This window comes from Caretta caretta, chromosome 2 (genome assembly GCF_965140235.1).
Source record: "Caretta caretta isolate rCarCar2 chromosome 2, rCarCar1.hap1, whole genome shotgun sequence".
Lineage (NCBI taxonomy): Eukaryota > Metazoa > Chordata > Testudines > Cheloniidae > Caretta > Caretta caretta.
In genome coordinates, this window is record NC_134207.1 from 161,390,662 (window position 1) to 161,414,811 (window position 24,150).

Genomic DNA, 24,150 nt, shown 5'->3' on the forward strand with positions numbered 1-24,150 from the left:
ACCTCTAGCTACAGTAATACAACTAAGTACCTCTGCCTCTGTTTACAGATTACAGGAATGCACATCGTCATAACCACCACCCGCATGAATATTGGATGGTTTCACACCTCCCTCTTCTCCTTACTATTATTATTTAATGTGGTAACTTTTCAATATCTCCCTACAATGGAAAGACAAGAGGGACACATTTTCTTTCTTGTACAGTTGCAATCTAGTGCAGGAGAATGTCTGAGGAGAAAATTGGTTGGAGACCTACTGAGAAGCCAGAAACTGGACAATAGCATTGATTAATCTGTCATGAGTCTGCGGGCTGTCTTCTATGGTGAAAATCTCTTTGCCTTCAAATTTTATAACCACTCAAGGTCTTTCCAGTCTTTGTACTTTATCCCTATTTTTTAGACCTATCCTTACTTCAGCACACGCTACCTGCTAATACTCCATACAACTGGGGGGAATGAATCAAGAGCAATATTACTGAAAGCCAAATCCAGTGTTGTGTAGGGAAAAGGCTGGGTTTCAGCTACAAACTTTGTCAAATCTGGAACCTGACTAAATATTTGCAGCATGGGGCACTGAGATGAATCATGTTATAATGCTAACCTGGTAGAGCTCACTCTTCAGGGAAGGAAAGCAGGTGTCAGGAACAGACCACACCCGGGAGATAGCTTGCTCCATGAAGTTTTAAGGTCTGTCTTTGCTCTTTACACATAAAGAAATAAACATATAAGGCCTAGTTACATCTATAAACTGCTACCCTAGCATGGCCCTGGTGGCTTCCATAATAAAACACAGGGAGACCGCTGGGACAGTCCCAGGGTTGTGAGGCACCTCACCACTACCTGCCCCTAGTGTGAAACAGTCTTGTCTGTGTCTGCTATAGTTCAGCTCCCTGAAGCCAACAGTCTCTGGCCAAGCAGTGCCTTCGAAGTCTCCAGAGACCTTGCTCTCTCTCTCTCTCTCTCTCTGTGCAAACTAGTGATAGGGACATGCCAACCCCTAAGTCCTCGGAGTGTTCCCTGTAGGGTCCAGCCCTGTGTCCACTGTCCACTCACAGAAATTACCAGGTCCACAAGGGAATAGTATACACAGCCTGAATGTTACCACTCAGGATCAGCTCCTTCATAACATCACAGCACGGAGATGTATTTATTGTGAAATCAATCAAATTTATTATCCAAAGCTATGAATTCAGAAAGAGTGAGTAAGGAAAATCGATACAGAAATGGTTACATAGAAAAGAAAATCATAACACGCCTTCTAGAGATTAAACTTAACTTTATCAGGCTACATCCTTGTCTAAAGCAATTTATCTCACCTAAAGCAATCACCCAGCATCTTCAACCAGCGCAGCTGGGATCCCTCCTTTTGTGCATGCAAAAGTTCTGTTCTTATGCTTTCTCGGTGAAGGATAAAGGGGTGTCTCCTTACTTTCCCGTATATCCCCCAAAATTCATTGTTTCTCAAGAGTCAGGATGACCGTTATGTTTGCTTACAATGTTCAATTTACATGTAAACCGAGGTAGATGGGAATATACATCTTTTGGCAGAAACTTTTTCATCAGCCGTGCCTTGATTCAGACTTTAAAAACATGTTTTCCAGCATGTAGACATAACTCCTTACGCAGTGTTAGTACATATATTTCACAATGATATAAATGACCAGTGTGATCCTGGATGTCATTTAAGATCTCGCATGACATTCTTTATGGATAAATACTGTGAAAGCAGTGTGTTAGATGTAGTGAGTTTATCAAGCCTGATAGGAGTTGTTGTTCTAGAACAGTGAATCCTTTGCCAGTTGGCATTGAGGGTCTTATGGGTCATAGAAAGGTCCCAAACTATTTAAAGGGATACTACCCAATTCCTAGACACTACAGACTCATTGTGCTAGGCTTTCAGATTTGAACTCATGCAACCAGATCCAGCACTGGAAAAGCTGGCTGTCAGGAGAGTTGAATCTGCTTTTGCCAAGTTCTGACTTTGGCCTGTAAAGTTCAGGTCCTGTTCATCTGACTCAAACACAGCATGATAGTGTTCATACAGATTCATATTTTCCTTCCCCAAACTCTTTGTCTGACTCAGATGCTCTGTTTAAAGTGCAAACCTTCTAACTGCTGCTGAGGTTTCTTGTTAAACCAGTTATTAAACCACTAAGTAATTAGCATGGGATTGACATCCTTCTTTTGCATATGATTATGTCAAAAGATTTTTAACACTCAGTAAAGCATATGGTTGATTAAATACCTTGATTTTCTCTCCATCCGTATTCTTAAGTTAAAACTCTAATTACAACGACTCCTTGTCTTTCTGGAAAGTACCTGTTCTACCCACACTGCCACTTCCACCCTGCTGTTGATATGATTTGCAACTATATGATTTACAACAGTGACTATGGCTGCCTGCTGTAAGATTGAGCAGTTGTCTAAAGTAGGATGGGTCTTTTAAACAACATTGTATGCTCAGTATCACCAGACTCTTGCTCTTGATTGTATTATCATATTAAAGACTTGGAATTATTTCTCAGGAGAAAAGCAATAGCCTCTTGTGAAATTCACATTACCCAAGTCTCTCATTTTATGTAGGAATATAAGAATTTGTATATCGATCAGACCTATGGTCCAACTAATTCCAGTGTTTTATCTTGAGCAGTGGCCACTACCAAATGTTTTAGAAGAAGATGCAAGAAAGAAGAAGATGCAAGATGTTCTCATTCTCTATATAAATATCTAAATCCTGCTAAGTAACTGGCCTCTCTAATCCTGCAGCAGGGATTTCCACAGTTCGTTCATTTTAAAAAAGTATTTCCTTTCATCAGTGCTAAATCTGTTACCTTTCATTTAATTAGCAGTCCCCTTGTTCTTGGCTTATTAGAAGGCAAATAGGACAGGATTTATATTCTTTTTATACTCTATATTTGGCATACTTTTGTAATGTCCCTGCTCACAAGAGACAAGTAACAATAATCTTTTCATTTGCCTCATAAAACTTTCCATGCCTATCATAACTTTTTTCACCAGTCTTTGGAGTCCTTTTTGGCCTCTGGTATTTTTTTTTTTTCATGAGCTGCAGAGAGAGGCTAAGTGACTTGCCCAGAGTCAGGCAGGAAGTCTTTGGCAGAGCAGGTAAGGGCACATATAATTTATGATTTATGTAATAATATTGTCACAGTCTCAATATTAATGTGTATCCTATTATTTATGCATCCTCATGCTTTCTATTGCCTCAGGGTAGTCTGAGCATTCACTCCCTCCCTTTCTAGCATCTGTCAGTTCAAACATTTTTAAGCATTGCCAGCCCAGTGATCATTTAGGAAGCAAATAGTGCAATGCTGAGATTGTGTTTGTGGCAGAAAGTATTTGTCTTGCTGCATCTAAAGCTACAGAAACAATTTGTATCTGCAAAGATGAAGAATCCTTAAGGGCCTTCTATCAGCCATGTGAATAACTTCATCCCTCTGGGAAATGGTTCCAGAACAGCCCTGCACTCCACCGGGCTTCTGACATTCTGTTCTATGGTGCCCTGTCTGAGCCACAGCAGAGGAAGAGTTAATTGCTTGCCTCTGGGGAGGGGTGGAGTAGACAGGCAGGGCTAGTGATTGACTCATTCAACCCAAGCAGATGCTCACAGTTAGAATGGGGAATTCTTTAAAAAATGGCTCCTTGGCAGTCAGAAAGGGAGAATGTCTGTCTGAGCAGGAAGCGCTCCAAATTCAATAGCGAGAGTGCTGGGCAGTAGTCTGAAGGGGCCCTTTTCTTTGATGTAAAAGATGGTGCATGTGTAGTGAGCTGTTAATATGCTCTCTGTGGGTTTGTTTATATGAATGAACACTTAAAACTGGGAATAAAGCCTTTTTGCAAAGAACATTTTATCGCTGCTGGGCTGGGATGGCCCATTCCATCACCTTCCAGGCAATAATTAAATTCACATGGTTATTGAATTAACATTTGTTCTCTGACTGAGACTGCAGGATTACTTTCTCCTCCCCTTCAGGAATTAAATTTGGAATCAATTGCTAATGGGGAGAAAGGGAAGGAATTCTCAAGTCTCACTGAGCACAGATGGAAAAGAGAGATGGACTTGCAGAAATTAACTTAAAATCTTTCCCTAGACCATTAGCATCATATCATCTATGTACCAGCAAGTGGTATGTTACTTATCACTGCAACAGACAGGGAGATCAGGGAGCCTCAATTCTGCAGCAGAAAAAAATAAATCAATAACCTTTTTTAAGTCAACAAATAATTTTTCACTAATTGGTGATCATCCCAACCCTAACTCATTATCTTTCTGAAGAGCCATACTTTGCAATACCATCAATGAGTGTTTGGCTGACTATCTCAACAGCACTGTGGAGAGTTCATTGATTTTAGGCCTGTGACTAATGCTGAGGAGAATGGAGTACTTTAGACAATTATTTGTCTACACCACTCTAATTTCTGCTGAAGGGTTTTCAGAGAGGCTGTTTACGAGGTATAGGGCAAGGGCACGTTTCCCTACCCCTTGTCCTTTACCTCACATGATCCTTCACATGTGATGGGTTCTGTTTAGCTGTGGTTTGACTAGCAACAGTTAACAAATGTACCACCTCTCTTTGGTTTTTCACACAATGACATATCACAACCCCACCACTTCGGCTCTTATCTATGATTGAAAATAAGGAAATCATGAGGAAAAAATTCTGGCTGTAGATGCTTTTCTGTTGACCCCTTGCAACAGGTATGTTTCCATGGTAACCACACCTGGCAGTGGTTGAGGAATCCTTCCCACCCCCTTTCCTCTTGCTTTTCCAAATACAGGATAAAATTGAAAGCTAAATTAGCCTATGGATAAAAACAGGCCTCCCTTAACCTTTATAGTGCTTCCTTTTTTTTAACTGCACTATGTTGGTCTCCCTGTGGCTCCTGCTTGCTGTCTAACCAGTTTATATGAAGTGGCTCTTGGAGAGCTGCCTTGTCACTTGATGCTGGCTCTTCTCCTGGCTTCCAGGGGAGAGAGAGCGACACAGTGGATGTGCCTGTGGAAGGGGGTGATGAAATTCAGAGCAAAGTAAACCCAGGCTACTTCCTTCTTCAAAAACAGCAAAACACAGCTCCCACTAAAGACATTGAAAAACCCCCTTTCCTTGTAAGCAAGTGCCGTAGTTGCCACAAGGATGTTACTTGACTCTGACTAGGCTGGGAGGTAGCCCACATAGAAGTGATGAGAGGAAAGCTACTCTGGCTGATTGTGAAGGGGAGGTGCCCATGAAACAATCTCTCTGTTAAGATATGTTACGTGCTATGACCAGGCTTGACAACATGTGATCTTAGCCAGCTTCATCTTTACCGGAACCTCGGGGGAATTTGAAGGGGTTAAAACACAACACAGTTTAAATGCTCCGAGAGCTATTACCCCAAAGCCCCCAAAGAAACATACCCAGCCTGTAAGGAAATTCTATTGCCCATAAGAAACGGGTGCCTTGTCAGAAGTACAAGCCTGCTCTGTGGTCTCTGTGCAAGCATTAAACTTGCATGTGTAATAGTGATATCCGATATGACCATGAAGGATTGGATTGAATTGAAGGATTCAGTGCTGCTATCTTTGTAGAAGAGTTGAAGTCCTAAACGAGTTGCTTACTTGTGACCTCAACGTTATATTGCTGTATGCTGAAAGAGCTTCCTGCTGTAACATGACCACATTCCTGTTGAATAAAAGTTAAGCACAGAGTCTCTACTACTCTGGCTAACAGGGCTGTTCTCACTGATTTCATTCATCTCTCCAGGCACCAAAAGAACTGACGGAAATCAAAAAGGCAATGACAAAGGTGCAACACCAGAAGAGATAAAACTTCAGTGCTGAGAGGGAAGTAATCAAGCCTCCAGCTTTACTGCGAATAACAAGAAAGTTATTTCACTGCTCAAGGTGGAAGCACTGGTCACAGCCCTCCCTCTGAAGTGAAAAAAGAATTGGGGCAGCTCCTGTGAATCTGGGGCTAATATATTGTATGAGGACAAACAGGAGTACAGGATAGTGGCACAATATACATAAATCAACTAGTAGCTATGGTCCAATATTACAGATGCCAGGGACTGCAGGAGATATAGTGGCCAGAAAGCAGGAACAAAAAGTGTGTAGATGGTGCAGACCAAAAGTAAAAAAAAAAAAAAAAAAGTGCTTAGCTGTTTGTTGTAGTGGCAGGCAGAGGAAAGACTATGTTAGGCAATCAGGCATTTGACAATCCTGGGCTAGCTGTAAAAGAGCATACAGGATTATAGACATAAGCTGTGACAGCAAGTTAGCTATGGACACAGCTATAGCTGTGGAATATGATTCTAGATACAGCATTTGCCAAGTGCTTGGTATATTAACAACACAGCTGGAGAGATTTATGACATAAAGAGCACAAGCTGCAGAGCTACAGAAAGGGATCTTTAATTTACAGCATGAGCAGCCCTGTGGTTAACACAAGTAACACAATCCATTCCAGAATGAGCTAGCACTTGGAGGAGTAATATCAGAAAACAGACAGAGCTCAGTCTAAGCAAAATGAAATCCTAGAGAGAATTCATTAGCTACTCAGTTTCAGGCTGATTTGGGCTTCTGTGTTTCACTTGATTGGACAGGATGTGATGGATACTGGGCCTGGATTAGTTGTGAAGTGTGCTAACTCCAATGAAAAAAGGGTTTGGGCGGGAGAGGGCATTGAGGAAAGCTGCCCATCTCCTTGTCCCCACTCCATCAGGGCAGTGGGGAGCTGCTACTGCCAGCCAGTACAGCTCATAAAGGGGCAGGGCGATTTAGAAAGGGGGTGACGCTAAGGCACCCAAGCAATGCAATGAGGCATTTTAAAGCTTCGCTACCCTAAGGGAGACTGAAGCTGCTAGCAGCGCCGGACCTCCGCTGGGGTGGAGTCTCCATTTGAGTGCAGCTGCCCCGTGGGAGCAGAGGCTACAAACAGCCAAATGGGATTAAGCCCCTTGCACACATGCTAGGAAATAAAGTACATCTCTCAAATACCCCTGCAGTGAGGGAGTAATATGTGGCCTGCACATTTCCATGAAATTTGGCTTGAATTAATTCTAATGGAGTAAAGGCTATTTGTTAATTATTAAATGCTATTCCAGTTCTCTAAAAATTGCCCTGCACCACAGTGTACCAATGTACATGAATTTATATCCAGGATGCACTAACTCCCAGAAACAGTCACGGAGAATGGTCTAGTCTATCCCATCTAAGTTTTTATATGGCGGTCATCACCATAGTATTGGAGCTGTGTCACCCAGCAATGGTATCACTTGTGCATCACCAGGTTCGGTAAGACAGAAGTCCAAGTTGCAAAATCTTGCTATGCCAACAATTCCAAGGTGGCTGCTGTGGGAACTTCTGACTGGGCAGATCAGAAAGAGTTTAGGAAGGTTTTTCAGTTTGTGCCCTAGGGCCTTGCTCCCACAAGACTTTTGTGACAGAGATCTTAGTATCATCTTGCCTTTTAAATAAGACACCTATTCCCAGTGTCTGGGATCGTTCCAGCTGCACAAGCCAATTGCCAATTGGACAGGATTTCCTGGCTCCAGTAGGAGCCTACGACACCCCATTTTTTAGTCCAACAGGATTACCACTCTGTCCAGTGACCTATGACATCGAGTTCAAATCTGTCTCCCACAGTCAAAGCCCCCACTGGTTAGTGCATCACTTTGCATCTGAATGATGAGGCAATCCCTCAGACACGCTCCTTATTCAGACAAGCTGCATTGAATTCAGCAGCATTAAGTGGGAAAGTTGATTGTGCAGCTGGTGATACTCTGACTGAGGCTTGAGAGCTGCCAGTGGCTTGTTAATGTGTCTCCTGCAGCTCTTTGCAGCGCATAATGTTAAACTGTGTGATTTAATTAATTATTAACCATCAGGATGCCTTTACTATGTTATTAATCAACTGTAGTTGATAAAATAATAATACTTGGTCAGTCATTTTGCTGTGAGAATTTTATAAATATATACAAATAGTAAATAATGAATTCACACGACTGTGGCTCTTTTGGGTAATGTTGATTGCTAATTTGGCTTCTGAACCTCTGAGGTCTGAGTATCACTGATGTAGACAATCATCCAATGTAGTGCCCAGCTGCTAAACTGGGAAGGAAAGACAGGCAGGAAAGACAGGTGCCACCCCCTCTCAGGCTGAATAGCAGGAAGAGGTGGCTCCCATACAGGGCTCCTAAGCTCCACTTCTGAACAACTCAGTGTCTACACAGCTAGTGAAGGCACCTACCATCTAGGCTCTTGAGCTTCAGAAAGAAGAAGGTTCCTTTCCTTCAGGGATGGCAGCCACTTCTTTCCCAGAAAGTGCTTAAGCTCCTTTTCTCCCTCTTGCTGAGGTATGCTCCCCACACAGCTTCATATTGCCCCTCCTGCAGAGTTCCTAAAATGTCAGGTGAACAAACTTGAGGAGCTGAAAGATGGAAATAAAATGGCAATTAAAAAAAAGTTTCAGAGTAGCAGCCGTGTTAGTCTGTATTCGCAAAAAGAAAAGGAGAAGTGAGCTGTAGCTAACGAAAGCTTATGCTCAGATATATTTGTTAGTCTCTAAGGTGCCGCAAGTACTCCTTTTCTTTTTGCAAAAAAAAGGTTGTGATACAAATCTTCATGGGTTCTTGGCAAAATGGTGAATTATGCAACCATTTGTGCAGCTGCATAACCACGCTTTGGGTGGGGGGGAGGGCCTGTTCCTCATTCACTGTCTCATTGAGCAGTGGTAAAAATAAAAGCGGGTAGAGAGATCATCAAGGCGGCTGAAGAATAAACTGAAATGATTGTGTAGATCCATATGTGGATGTGCTGGCACACTGCACAGCAAAATCAGAATGTGGCTATGTTCTACAGCTCTAACTACCAGCTGTAAATTGATTTCTTTGTGTCGATAACTCCAGCTATAGAGTCTCAAACCAGAACAGACACTTGGAAATGCAGCAGCAGGAGAAATATCCTGACAGATTGGCAGGGTGTCCTGTGCAACTGAGGGAGGAGGATGTGGGGCACAGAAAGGAACTTCAAAAGGCTCCCAGTTCTGAGGCAAGTTAGCATCTGAGTTGTGTTGATATCATGAACGAAAATGGAAAATTTTATCGATGGAGTAGGAGACGTTTTGTGAAAACTAATGACTCTTATAAGGTTTGCCTGGAACTGAATACATGTGTTTCATTCATCTGCACAGGGCTTGACATATTCAACATGAACTTAAGGACATCATCGGTACTGGACTTTGATTGTTGGGAAACTGAATTGTGTAATAAAAATACTACTACCTCAAAGAAGGTGGTAAATAATTAAGATGTGCCCTAATACAAAGATCACCTTTTTCAGTAACTAAGACGGTCAGGAGAACACTCTAAATACATGAAGAGACTAACTAACGTGATGGACAGGAATTGTTGATGGTGCTACAAGAAAGATATAATTAGGAGCAGTAGCATGAAATTAAGAAATGGGACATTTAAATTGAACAGCAGAAAAACCTTCCTACCTGTTACACTGTGGAATACTCACCATTCGTAGATACACTCGGTGAAGCACTGGACCAAAATAATCCCTCGTATAATTCCATTGATTTCAGTGAAATTATATCTAGAATGAATCTGGCCTGCTAGGTCTCTTCCAGTTTTAATTTAAGTCAATTTAATCCTTAGGGAAAAGCATACTGTGTTGGCTAAATATCTCAACAATTAACTAGCTAAATTATCCTATAGCCAAAGCCTCCTGTACTCCTAGGCAGGCAGGATTTCAATTTGGTAGGAGTTGTGGGTGCTAACATCTCTGAAAATCAGACCACCTATTTAGCTGCCCAAATATGGATTAAGGCTTTGGTTCTCAAATGGGTTCGTGCTGTCGCTGCACATGCTGCTGCAGCAAATTTATAGTAGCCACAGTTTTGCCATTTAAAATATACTAGTCTAGAGACAGTTTAGTCACATGTTTATTTGGATGTATCATGGAACTAAAAATAATAAATCTTTTCAATGTAAAGAATAATCTGTACTACAAATAGTACCACAAAAGTACATGGTTATTACTAACTATATAATTGAGGGAAAGGGGGTGGGAATAGAGGGCTGGTTCCCTCCCACAGCCAAAGGCAGAAGCTCTGTTGCACTGTAACAAAATGCTGGTGAGCCAACCTTGAGCTGCTGTAGGGAGCATAGCTGGTGGCCATGGCAGGGAGCTGCATGTGGCCACACTTGAGAATCACTGGATTAAGGTGCCTAACTTTAGGCACCTATTTCTCAGTATGTTGACCTCAGTGTTTAGCTATTAATCTGATTATCACCAGTGATGGGAAAACCTCAAATTCAGAGGTTGAATATACCACATATGCTGCAATAATTGGTTACTTTTGTTTTCATTTGGTTTCTTTTAAAGATGAATTGCATACATAAATGAGCACACACAAATATCACAGGAAGAACCTTTCTTCTTTTTTAATATAGATTCTGGACTCAGGAAGTACGGAGGTGCACAAAATGTACAAAAAAGTAAGTTGAGCGACTCCTTTGTCAAAGGTTTGGTTTGCGTTTGAGACAAAGATTTCAGCTGATTTCTTATTTGATCAAAGTTGGCTTGGCTTTGTGACTTTCAATGTTTTTGAGAAGTGGTTTCATCAAGAATAGGTTCAAGGAGCATAAAACCTTGGGCTTTGCCATTCATTAAATGATTGACCTTGGGTAAGTCACTTAACCTCTCTTCCCTCAGTTTTCCTGTGTGTAAAAATGAGGTAAATGAGACCCTTGCAGAGGCATTGTGAGGATTTAGTGCTTTGCAGATATGAAATATTACGTTTTGCTGTTTCTTGTTCTTTAAAGAAAGGTGGAGTGCAAGAGTATGGAGCAAAAAGCTACTACAGAAATATGCTGCAGTAATATAATTTCTTCCTGTTGGAAAAAAAAATCAGACACAGGCCTTATTTTGTTGCTCTAACTAATAAAACTGTTCTGACTGATTACTAATCTTTTCAAAAACACTGAGGAGTCCTTGTGGCACCTTAGAGACAAATTTATTTGGGCATAAGCTTTCGTGGGCTATAAACTACTTCATCAGATGCATGGAGTGAAAAAAAGTAGTCAGGTATAAATATACAGCACATGAAAAGATGGGAGTTGCCTTACCAAGTGTGTGTGTGTAGGGGGTCAGTGCTAATGAAGCCAATTCAGTTAGCATGAATGTGGCCCATTCCCAACAGTTGACAAGAAGGGGTGAATATCAACAGAGGGAAAATTTATTTTTTGTAGTGACCCAGTCTTTATTTAGGCCTAATTTGATGGTGTCAAGTTTGCAAATTCATTCCAGTTCTGCAGTTTCTCATTGAAGTCTGTTTTGAAGTTTTTTTTGTTGAAGAATGGCCACTTTTAAGTCTGTTATTGAGTGTCCAGGGAGAGTGAAGTGCTCTCCTACTGGTTTTTGAATGTTACAATTCTTGATATCTGATTTGTGTCCATTTATTCTTTTGTGTAGAAACTGTCCGGTTTGGCCAATGTACATGGCAGAGGGGCATTGCTGGCACATGATGGCATATCTCAGATTGGTAGATGTGCAGGTGAACGAGCCCCTGTTGGAGTGACTGATGTGGTTAGGTCCTATGATTGTGTCCCTTGAATGGATATGCGGACATAGTTGGCAATGACAGGTTTCAGAGTAACAGCCGTGTTAGTCTGTATTCTCAAAAAGAAAAGGAGTACTTGTAGCACCTTAGAGACTAACCAATTTATTTGAGCATGAGCTTTCGTGAGCTACAGCTCACTTCATCAGATGTACTACATCTGATGAAGTGAGCTGTAGCTCACGAAAGCTCATGCTCAAATAAATTGGTTAGTCTCTAAGGTGCTACAAGTACTCCTTTTCTTTATAGTTGGCAATAGGGTTTGTTGCTGGGATTGATTCCTGGGTTAGTGTTTCTGTTGTGTGGTGTGTGGTTGCTGGTGAGTATTTGCTTCAGGTTGGGGGGCTGGCTGTAAGCGAGGACTGGCCTGTGAGAATGAGGGATAGTCCTTCAGGATAGTTGTAGATCCTTGATGATGCGCTGGAGAGGCTGTAGGTGATGGCTAGTGGCGTTCTGTTACTTTCTTTGTTGGGCCTGTCCTGTAGCAGGTGACTTTTGGGTACTCTTCTGGCTCTGTCAATCTGTTTCTTCACTTCTCCAGGTGGGTACTGTAGTTTTAAGAATTCTTGATAGAGATCATGTAGATGTTTGTCTCTGTCTGAGGGATTGGAGCAAATACGGTTGTATCTTAGGGCTTGGCTGTAGACAATGGATCGTGTGATGTGGTCTGGATAAAAACTGGAGGCATGTAGGTAAGTGTAGTGGTCCGTAGGTTTCTGGTATAGGGTGGTGTTTATGTGACCATTGCTTATTTGCACTGCAGTGTCCAGGAAGTGGATCTCTTGTGTGGACTGGTCCAGGCTGAGGTTGATGGTGGGGTGGAAATTGTTGAAATCCTGGTGGAATTCCTCAAGGGCCTCCTTTCTATGATATGTTTCAGCTAGACGATCGAAGAGGGTAAAACATGGGGATAAATTCTGTTGGAATAGTAACATTAAGCTTTAGTGTGGGGTGGGATTTAATTTTAAACTCAAAATAGTAAAGAATGTATTTCAGCGAAGACTGCAGAAAGTGAATGGGGAAAAATACTGAATAGTTTCCAAGCTAAATATTGAGAGAGAACCAAAGCTGTATTATAAAATCGTACATGGAGGGTGTGCTTTCTGCTGCAGTTATACTAGATCCATCATAATGCTGGCACTTTTATTTTCATGGAACAGCCATTGCCTGATCAGAAAGTGAAAACTGAACAGCCCTGATCTTTTCAATCCTTGCAGAGTTATGACTGCACACTCCAAGCAGAAATTCAAACCCGGAGAAAGTAGCTGATCAGATTAGAGGAATATTTGAGCTAGTTTATTACAGAACTGTAGTTCAGTGGATGTTGCCTTTTGTTTCGGCCAGAGATTGTAGTTAGTGTGTTTGCGAACTCGGAAGAGCTACTTGTGTACGTGTTATATCAAGAGTCTAAAAATCAAATAGTTTAGTCTCTGAAGAGAGGAAGAATCTCGGCGGGATTAGATGAGAATACACAAGTGGAAGAGGCAGAACAGATCGTGTTTACAGCAAGAAACTAGCTTGTGATGTTCGCTCTTCTGGGGGCGAGGGAAAGGGAAATAGCTTTGCCACATGCACAGTCTTTATGCACCATCACTTGTGCATCCAGAAATTCTGTTATTTGCACATACCTGTAGAAACAGAACAGAAGTGGGGTTCATACATGTAAAGTCTGTTACGTATTTTGGGCATCATCGATTATGCACATAGACGAATGGGAGTCGATTTAAAAAATGTGACCCGTAACATTTAAATCAATATGTATTGTATTTAATATTATAGAATATCTTCACATTCTGTATGCAAAAGCAACAACCATTACAAAAATGAATCAATTTTTTGACAAATGTATAAAACATAATTCCTATCCCTGTGGCAGCTATGTCCATCAATAACATAAACTAAAAGGTTTCAGAGGAACAGCCGTGTTAGTCTGTATTCGCAAAAAGAAAAGGAGTACTTGTGGCACCTTAGAGACTAACCAATTTATTTGAGCATGAGCTTTCGTGAGCCACGAAAGCTCATGCTCAAATAAATTGGTTAGTCTCTAAGGTGCCACAAGTACTCCTTTTCTTTTTATAAACTAAAAGACACCAGACATATGGGCTCAGATCCACAAACAGACTTAGGTATGTAAACCCCAGATTTAGGCTCCTAAGTCCCAGTGTTAGGCACCACTCTGATCCACAGAACCCTTCTTGGCTGTCACCTAAATTCTCTTCTTGCCTAAATTTCCACTGTAAAGGTTACCTAGAGGTCTAATTTTCTGCCTCTGATCATACCCAGTGCTGCCCCTGCCCCTTCCTCCCCAAGCTCCTGTCTCTTGCCCTAGCTCTAGTGCAATTCACGAACTGGGGGACAACCGGTATTTGTCTGCCTATATTGCCTGAAGGGCTCAATCTGATTGAAAATCAGAATGAGATTGGGCTGGAGGAGGTGGTGGTATTAGTGGTGCCCACCATTATAACTTTTAGCTCAATGACAAGAGCATTAAGGCCTGGTCTGCACTTAATATTCAGAGCAATATAGCTACGTCATTCAGTGGTGTGAAAATGTCACACCCCTGAGCTCTGTAGCTATGCTGCCCTCACCCCCGGCGTAGACACAAGGAGGTCAATGGAAGAATGCTTCCATCCACCAAGCTACTACCACTCAGATAAGTGGATTACCTACAGAGATGGGAAAACCCCTTACATTGCTGTAGGAATCATCTACACTATGGCACTGCAGCTCCATAATTATGACGCTGTAGTGCCTGTCATACAGACAAGCCCTCAGCTGGGATATGGGAGACCCAAGTTCAATTCTCTCCTCTGCCTGATGGCAAGAGAGGATTTGAGGTCTCTCACCTCTCAGGTGAGGGCCCTAACCACTCGGCTCTGGGATATTCTGGTGTGGGGCTCATTCAATCGCTCCTCTTAGAGCCATTCCACTTTGAATAAATACTTAGTCATTGACCTAGAGAGAGAGAGAGAGAGAGACTCCATAGCAGTGGTTCTCAACCTATTTATCAGTGCGGGCGCATATGCAGCCCAGTGTGTTACCTGGGCCACGGGTTGAGAACCACAGCACGCCCCTCCCCCATACCCTCCCACCAAACCCCTATCCCCAGCACCTCCTGACCAGAGACCTCTCCACAAAGTGGGGCCAGGAGTACAGCCCTGGGCAGGGGACCTGACGGCAGAGGCCCAGGACCCTGCTGTGCAGGGCCAGGCGGCAGCCCTGACCCTGGACCCGGCCACTCAGGTCGGGTGGCCAGGCAGCCGGCCAGCATCCCAGATCCCGACCTCGGGGCTGGCTCTCAGCCCCAATGCAGACCCCGGGCCCTCTGTGGGGACAGGTGGCAGGGCAGCCCCAGACCCCACCAGATCCTTTGTGGGGCCAGCCAGGCGAGCAGCCCTAGATCCTGTGGGGCCGCCCCAGACCCTGCCTTATGGGCAGCCCCGGACCCCACCATGCGTGGCCAGCTGGTGTCCCCAACCCTGCTGCCAGGCAGCTGGTAACCAGGACCCACATGGCCCTGTGGCCTTTAGTACAAAGCTGGGCCACAGCTGTGTGTTAATTTGGCTGCGGGTTGAGAACCGCTACTCTACTGCCTCGTGATTAGACTTGTCACTGGGGAGGTGGGAGACCCTGGGTCTGGTCTTCTGTTCCAACCACTCTTAATTTATACACAATGGAAGAGCTTTGACAGGAGAGATTGACAGAAACCACTCCACCCCGCCCTGTCAAACTACTTCATAGCCCAGTGCTTAGGACATGCTCCTGAGAGGTAGGAGACTCCCCTGTTCAAATCCTTTCTCCTCAGGCAGAGGTGGGCATTGAACTTGGATTTCCCACTTCCCAGGTGAGTGCTCTGACCACTGTTTAAAAGGTGCATGGTGATCTCCCCCCATCCCCATTGACTAGTTTAGGTTCCAGCTAGCATGCTCAGTTTTGTGGATAACGTTCTAAAGCAGGGATTCTCAAACTGGGGGTCGGGACCCCTCAGGGGGTCACGAGATTATTACATGGGGGGGTCGCGAGCTGTCAACCTCCACCCCAAGCCCCGCTTTGCCTCCAGCATTTATAATGGTGTTAAATATATAAAAAAGTGTTTTTAATTTATAAGGGGGGGTGACACACAGAGACTTGCTATGTGAAAGGGGTCACCAGTAAAAAAGTTTGAGAGCCATTGTTCTAAAGCATCTCTCTCTCCCCATTCATTGCATAGGGAGCCTAGGTGCCAACTCAGGCTTTGTGGATCCCATTGTTATTGCTGGTTTCAGAGTAACAGCCGTGTTAGTCTGTATTCGCAAAAAGAAAAGGAGTACTTGTGGCACCTTAGAGACTAACCAATTTATTTGAGCATGAGCTTTCGTGAGCTACAGCTCACTTCATAAAGTTATGTGTTCAGCATTGCAAAGCCTAAATCCCTTTGTGGATGCAAGCCGATACTTACCATAGGAAACATATATGCATTTAAAGTACTTAATCCCTTCTGGGTCAGATCAGTCCTCATTCACCAGATTCACCCTGATGTAACTCAGTTGATGCACATTATACCTAGGTTTAGATCAGGATAAATAAGTGTAGAATTTGGCCCACTGTCTTTTAGTCTGATTATAAATCCACTGAAGTCTGAAGGGAGAGGAAGAAGGAAGGTGAATAACAGAAAAGAAAAAAGACCGAATGTTAAAATAATGGCTATACGGACACATCTCCCTTTTTGTAATTAGGGACGCTGATTTAATCTCTTCCAGCGCTTGCACTGCTGTTAATTAGAAAGAAATCTTCCCAAACTTCTTGTTACCTTTCCAAATTATCATTCAGCCAGCATATTAGCTCCTCAAAAGATGCTATTTCATCATGTAGAGCGCCCAATCTGTAATCAGGGGTGGATGTGAATGTTGCAGTTAAAGCAGCAACGCTCTTCTCACGTACTGTATTGCTAAAGTAATTAATAGCTTGTTTGGATGTGGGATGCTAGCCAAATACTTAGATCAAATAGTCTACCATTATATGACTGAAGGCTAGTCTACACTGGCAGTGCTTAAATGTGGCTTGTGTAGTTGCGGCATAGTGCTGGGTGAGAGCTCTCCCAGCGCTCTAAAAAAACCACCCCCATGAGGGGAATAGCTCCCAGCACTGGGATTTACAGCTCCCAGCGCTGGTGGACTGTCTACACTGGCACGTTACAGCGCTGAAACTTGCAGCGGTAAGGGGAGTGTTTTTTCACACCCCTGAGCGAGAAAGTTGCAGCACTGTAAAGTGCCAGTGTAGACAAGCCCTGAGTTGTACAAAGTCATTGGTTCGACATTGCCAGCTCTTGTTATATGGAGAAAGGCCTTGTTTAAACAGTTTACTCACAGTTCAGTTTAGTCAGTGAAGAATTTTAACAGAATTAAATACAGACTTCCTGGCCGAATTATGAGGTTTTTAGTCTCCTCCACCACTGTTATTTCTTAAAATCGACATGTAAAGAAAGTTCCCACTCTCCTGGCTGTTAATTGTCTAACTGTCTAGTCTAATCAGTCTTGTTGCTTGTCTAGTTAGTGGCCCTCCTTGGTCCCAGGACCTGGTTACTTACTTCACTGCAACATGCCCATGTAACATTACTGAGTAAGAAAACTGAGCATTGCCTACTTCCCCAGTAGTGCAAATCTGTGATGCTTGCTTCCAACAAGTGGCTCTGGTCGGACCTGAGAGCCTCACACTTTTTCCACTGTGGTGCTCCACAAGGATATCACCAGATGGAAGAGTCTAAAATTACCTGTTCTTTCAGCAGTGTGGTGTCTCCTAAGGTATATCTACATTGCAATTAAAAACTCATGGCTGGCTCATGCCAACTGACTCAGGCTCGCGGGGCATGGGCTAAGGGGAGGTTTAATTGCTGTGTAGATGGTGGGCTCAGGCTGGAGCCTGGGTTCTAAGATCCTGCAAGGTGGGTAGGGTCTGTAGAAGGCCTCTGTGCAGTGCAACTGGTGTGAGGAAGATGGAGAAAAATGGAAAAGAGGAGAAAGTTTTGTTTTCTGCTGTGCAAGATTTTCAATCCATTATTTCAAGAGAGTTTGACTGTTTATAGCAAAAAATCTCAATGTTCCTGGCTCTGGAAGGGAAGGGAATGGTATCTCCTCCCCCTGACTTTGCAAGAGATCAACCCTCTTCCCTTTAAAAAAAATTGACAGGTATCAGAGTGAATGCTTAGTGTTGTGATTGTTCAACACACAAGGAACAGCAGTGGGGAATAGGAAACTAGATACAGCATTCAGGTCTCTGGGAGTCAGCCAGCTGAAAAAATTGGCCTTTCTATTTCTGGTTCGGGGGGGGGGGGGGAGCTCTAAGTAATCAGGCCTAGGAGAAAATACTGGATGGGTGCCATGGGCAACTGTATAGTAGGTTCATGAACCAGTCTTCTACACTTCTTTGTGCCCAGGTGTCCCTGAAGAACTATCTCTAGGAATGCACTTTGCACAGAGACAGTTATAACTATTGTCTGCCATCTGGAATAGTCCTTCAGAATGCAATAACCTTAAACCGGTAATGTTATGTTGTTATGTTTGCTGAGTAGTAGCAGCATGTAGGGCTTGCTAGGGCAGATTCACCTTTGGAGCAGAAACTGGTGATGCATCATCAGGCGCTTTCTTAATGTAATTTTTGTTTATTTACAAAATGTACGCAAGTCCTGTTTCCCTGAGCAAGGGTTGGAGACAAAGCACACAGGCAAATCCCTCATGCAGAAACCTAAGATCAGGCATCTCTGCCCTGTCCCCAGAAGCAAATGTCTTATGCCTTTCTCTTTCTCCAAAGCCTCACACAGTCTCATTGCTCAGCAAACTCTGTGCCCCTTTTCCATCCCTTATCACTAGAACTGGTTGCAAATTTTCCACTGCAATTTCCTTTGTCAGAAAATGCCAATTTGGTGGAGCAAAATATTTCGAATCTGTAAGATTTGGGGAAACTCTTGCCAAAGCAGAGGCAGGTTTCCACTGGTATCTGCTGGTGTTCCAGGGTCCACAGCTCCAAAGCAGAGAGCTTGAGAGCCATGGCTGGAGCCAGGTTTCATGGGGCTGGTAGGCTCCCTGGTAGCTGGCCTGAGAGCCTGGAAGTCCTGGGGCAATCCGCATGGACTGGTATGGCTCCCTCAGAGCCGTGGACCATAGGAGACTGTCTTATTAGCATTTCCTGGTTCCAAGCTATGCAGCAGGGACTCTGGGCCCCTGGTAAGCCCCACCTTGAGCCCCAGCGACTCCAGCCAGGGATCCTTGGGCTACAGGCTCCCTGCTGCAGAGTAGCTATGTGAAATTGACATACTTGTCAGTTTCATATATTTTGTGTCAGGAACACCCTTTTGGTATTTCTGAAACGAAATTTTCAGGGATCTCTGGTTTGCTAAGAAATTTTGGCATATTTGCTTTCATTCCAATTTGGAACAGATTCAAATTCTGAAATAACTAAATTTTTCTTTAATTGAGAACCTCAAGTTTAGAACCTTGTCTACACTACAAAGTTAAGTCAACATAAGGCAGCTTCCATCAACCTAACTGCAGTGCTCCTGTCAGTTCAACTCTCCTGCTACACCGACATAACAAAACCACCTCAACAAGAGGTGTAGCACTTGGGGTGTCAGTATAGATACTGTGTTGCTTATGCCATAAGTGGCCTCTGGGAGGTGTCCCACAATGCCCACCCTGACCTCTCTGGTCACCGTTTTGAACTCCACTGCCCTGAAGTCGGGTACATGGGTATGTGCCTCTCCCCTTTTAAAGCCCCAGGGAGTTTTGAAATGGTTCTTCCTGTTTGCTTGGCATGGAGAGCTCATGTAGCATCTGCCCACCTGTGCCTGCCAGCTCCACGCAGCAAACACACGCCTGCCTGGAGTACAGGGGTGGGGGTGGATGTTCTTGGTCTGTGGGGAAAGGAGGCTGTGTAGGCACAGCTCCACTCCACTCCAGCTGCAGGACCTTGTTCAGGGCAATGATAGGGACATGCTGCAGTGCTGTGTAAAAAATCAAAGAGCTGCAGCATGCAGAGCAGAAGGCAAGGGAGGCAAATAGTCGCTGTGGTGTGGAGTCGCAGACATGCGGGCTTCTACAAGGAGGGGGCTGGGGTCAGGGTGGTCGTATATGGGTGGGAGGCTGGTCGAGGGACAGGGCCGGCCCACAACATTGTGGCACCTGAGGTGGGGAGCTCAAATGATGCCCCCATGTTCCCTCGCTTGGCCAAAACTTTGAAAGGTCTCAATTCCGCCTTCTTCCTGTTCTACTCCTCTCATGGTACTGCTCTGCTACCTACCCCAATAAAGGAGAACTTAACAACTTAAAATGCCGTGTTCAAAAATTTTAAGTAACACTTAACTTTCAAATGCCTGAACAGCAAATGTAACTTTTCTTGTCTGCATAGTAAACACTGGCATTTTTATCTGTTTGAATAATCAAAGTGGTGCTTTCCGTCCTTCTTGGTTGCAAAGATTTGAACTGCTTCCTGCTGAAGGTCCACAGTCTGGGCCAGCTCATGCTCTATTGAGGTGGTTGCAAGGCCGACCAGCCTCTCCTGTGTCATTGTGGAGTGTAGATGTGTTTTTATTAACTTCAGCTTGTTGAAGCTGCGTTCTCCACTGGCAACAGTTACAGGAAGCGTTAGAAGTATGCGCAGAGCAACAAAAGCATTTGGAAAGAGGGTGGTCATCTTATCTATGCACATATATTCCAGAACAGCCTTTGGAGTTGATCCTGCTGAAATGTATCTTGAAAGGGCTTTCAGTTCATCACCCAAATCACTCGTATCAATAGCGCGCATGTCATCATGTGTCAACACTGTCTCTAGTGCCCTGCATTGCTGGTGTAGGTCTTCTTCGGGAATAGTGAGAAGTTTTGGAATATCATACAACATCCCAAATACACTGCTGTGTTCCTTGAGCTGCATGAAATGTTCTTCAACTGACTGTATTGCACAATCTAGCACCTGGTTAAAGAATTCAACGTTGAACTGTTGTTTGGGGTCTCTTATGGGATTATTCTGTGCCTCATAATCAAAATGTCATCTTCTTCAGTGTCTCTTGTATTCTTGAATGGGTGGGGAAAATAGCTTCAGTGTGAAGTTCCTCTGCCAACTTCTGTGCACTCTTCAGAATGTTTTGAAATCCCTCATCTGACCGGTAAGACTGTAGGTATGCCTTCGCTTTGTCCAGTTGTTCCATTGCTCCAGATATATCAAGGTCAACACCTTGGAGTCTCTTGCTTACAACATTTATTTCAAACAGTATGTCATGCCACAACACTAAGCCACATAGAAATTTGAAGTTCTGTATGTTTCTGGTGATTCCATTTCCCTCTGCCACTGTTCTCCCATGAACAGTTCCTGTCATAGCATTATCCTCCATAATGGCAACTGTGGCATCATCTATCTTACCAATTTGGTGTTTGATAGGCTTTATCTTCTCCACTCGACTTTCCGATCGTGTGGCACTCAGTGGTTTCAGAGTCAGAAAGGATGTTCCCAGATACATGTTGCTTCAAAATTTGCCATCGATGAGTTGATGCAGAGAAAAATACATAGATGGTTTGAATTACATTAAAAAATTCAGCAGCCTCACTAGAAGCTGATGTTACATCACTGACCACCAAGTTCAATGAATAAGAACTGCATGGGATAAAAAAAGCTTGAGGGTTTAACTCTTGGATCCGTGTCTGAGCTCCTCTGTTCTTTCCTTTCATGTTGGCACCATTATCGTAGCCCTGACCTCTCATGTCCGCTATTGCAATTCCCGTATCTTCCAGCTTTTTAAGAAGCACATTTGTCATACCAGCTCCTGTAGTATCATCAATGTCAATAAATTCTAGAAAATGCTCTCTGACAGTCACCATTGCAGGGACATTTTCACTATGTTCTGTTGTTACAAGACACACCATTAAAGTCATTTGTTCCAGAATAACAGAGTAATATCTTGCTGACTTCAGATCTGCCACAATCTTGTGTTTGACTTTTGTTTCTAGTAACTGTGTGATCTCAATTTGAATTGTTTTTCCAGGGTAGTGGTGTGTGTACATTTCTTGGGTGGTGACCCTTCTTAGATGCTCCTGGAGTACAGCATCAAACTCAGCCATCAGCTCCACAATTTTAAGAAAGTTTCCGTTATTTGGCACATACAGCTAATCTGAAGTGCCACGCAGTGCTAGGTTTTGGGTAGCAAGCATTCTCACAATGGCAATGAGAACATTTTCCAGTAAAGAGACTCTGATGCAATCATCTTTGGTGGCCTTTAACCTTAGTCTCATCTCACGCTCTTTCCACCTATGGAATGCTGTCTGGTGATTTGCTGCCTTCTCGTGGCATGCCAGATTTCTAGCCATATTTTTCCACTCCTTTGTTCCTGTAGAACCCAATGTGGCTGGAACATTAGACTGGAAGAGTTTGCAACAAAAACAGTTTGCAGCATTCTGGGCTTTTGAGTACTTAAGCCATGGCCTCTCCACTTTGTCACTGTTGGAGATTTCACGCCAGTAATGCATTGGATGGAAACTTCTATTTTCATTGTCTTTGGGGAACATGAAGTTTTTCACTTGCTGTTGCCCATGCAGTACAAGGAAGTCCCTCAGGCTACTGCTCAAGTGGGTCCACAATCCTGGATCATCTAAATTTAAGGAACTAAACTCAGCCGCAGCTGTTTCTTGCACCTCCACCATACTCTTCTCTGATCTACACTTTTCTTTAGGAATGTGTATGGTTACATCCATTTGAGATGGAGATATGGATGCTGCAGTAGCTGCCAGGCCATCTGCGCTCTGACTAACTGGAAGATCAGGCATCTCCTCACCAGTCACATCCTCACTGGGGCTGGAAGGCTCACCGTGAACATTTGTGTCTATGTATCTCAGCAGAGCTCCTTCCTGCTTAGATTGAAAAGCTTCCTTTGCTTTCTTTCTTTTTCTGAATGGTGCCCCAGAGGGGCGTTTTCTTCTTTCTCTCATGACTGCTGTTCTGGCCAGCTATAGTGGCTCTCAACACTCAATTGAAGGGGACAAATAAGCAGGCTGGTAGCAGGGCCTGAGTGAGGGAAGATATCAGCGCCTTAAGGGCCTAACTGGCTCCTACTACTTCAGTTGACTGCCTGTTCTCCTGAAGTGGGTTCAGGGAAGCAGCAGGAAATAGAAAGCTCCCTGAGAAGCTGGTGTTAATCAGTTCAGACTCCTAGGGGTGTTAGAGAGGTACATAAGAGGCTCCTCCTCCTCCCTCTCGCTGCAGCTCCTGCTGCTTTCTGTTATTCCCTCTCACCTTCTCTCCTGCCTGCCTGTTATGTCTCTCTTGTGCCCTCTTTCCTCCAGCACAGCACTCCACTATCTCTGTGCATCTAGAGCAGAGAGAATACATATGAACCAGCAGCAGACACAATTTTCTACACTCTTGGTCCTAGTGGCACCCCCCCGCACAATCTGGCACCTGAGGCGGCCGCCTCAGTTCACCTCATGGTAAGGCCAGCCCTGTTGGGGGAACAGTCAGGGTGAGGGCTGTGGGGAGAAAGTGAAGGCAGGGGTCTTATCGCCTTGCATTCATAATGCACAGCACAATACTGACAAGCAGTGCAGGATCCATGCTTTCTGTCAGAGATTACTGGCTTGCAGATTACCAGGGCAGTTCAAAAGCAGCTGGAAACCTAGTAGGATGCTCATGGAATTATGAGATTGAGAAACCTGCATCATGTGACTCTGAACCTGCAAACCCTTCCCAAAACACCCTGCGGCCAGCTGCACAGTGAGATAGCTACCCATGATGCACTGCTCTGTGTTGAGGCGAGAGCTGCTACTGGGGATGTGCTCCGATGACCCCAGGAGCACAGTGTGGACATGCAACAGTGATTTAATAACAGCGGTGGCTGTACATTGACGTAACTTAAGTGATACAGATGTAGCCTCAGACAGCTCTACTGTCACCTGGGAAACCCCTAGTCCAAGACTGCTCATGAAGAACACGTGGCCGGGAGAAGTCAGCCTGAGCATCTAACTTCCTTTTGTGCAACTGCTTTGCAATACAAGGAAGCTAGGAACAGTCTAATGGCCCAGATAAAGACTTAGCACTTTAACCCACCCAGTATCCTTTAATGCAGCAGTTCTCAAACTTTGGGTCAGGACTCCCAAGTGGGTCGTGAGTGACTCTGTTTTAATGCGGTTGCCAGGGTTGCATTAGACATGCTGGGATCTAGGGCCAAACCCAAAGTCTGAGCCCCACCGCCCAGGGCTGAAGCTCCTCAGGCTTCAGCTTCAGCCCTGGGCAGTGGGGCTCAGATTACAGGCCCTTCCCCCACCTGGGGCTGAATTCCTTGGGCTTCTGCTTTTGTGCCCCCATGGCGTGGTGAGGGTCGGGCGGGCTCGGGCTTCGGTTCCCCACCTTGGGGTTGCGTAGTAATTTTTGTTGTTAGAAAGGGGTGCAATGCAGTTTGAGAACCACTGCTTTAATGGCTCTATAGGTGAATTTACTGCAGAACAGACTTAACTGTTTCTATGGAGAGTTTTACCCTGGGTGCTCATACATCAATGGCTCCCAAACAGTGA

General features: G+C 44.1%; 1 long non-coding RNA gene across 1 annotated transcript in view; it reads left to right on the forward strand.

The window, feature by feature from the left end:
* Positions 1–24,150, forward strand: part of LOC125631890 (uncharacterized) — a 442,082-nt gene that overhangs the window by 206,383 nt on the left and 211,549 nt on the right. Inside the window, exon 3 of the long non-coding RNA XR_012667122.1 lies at positions 10,461–10,505. This is a non-coding gene — a long non-coding RNA (uncharacterized LOC125631890). The remainder of the gene's footprint in view (positions 1–10,460; positions 10,506–24,150) is intronic.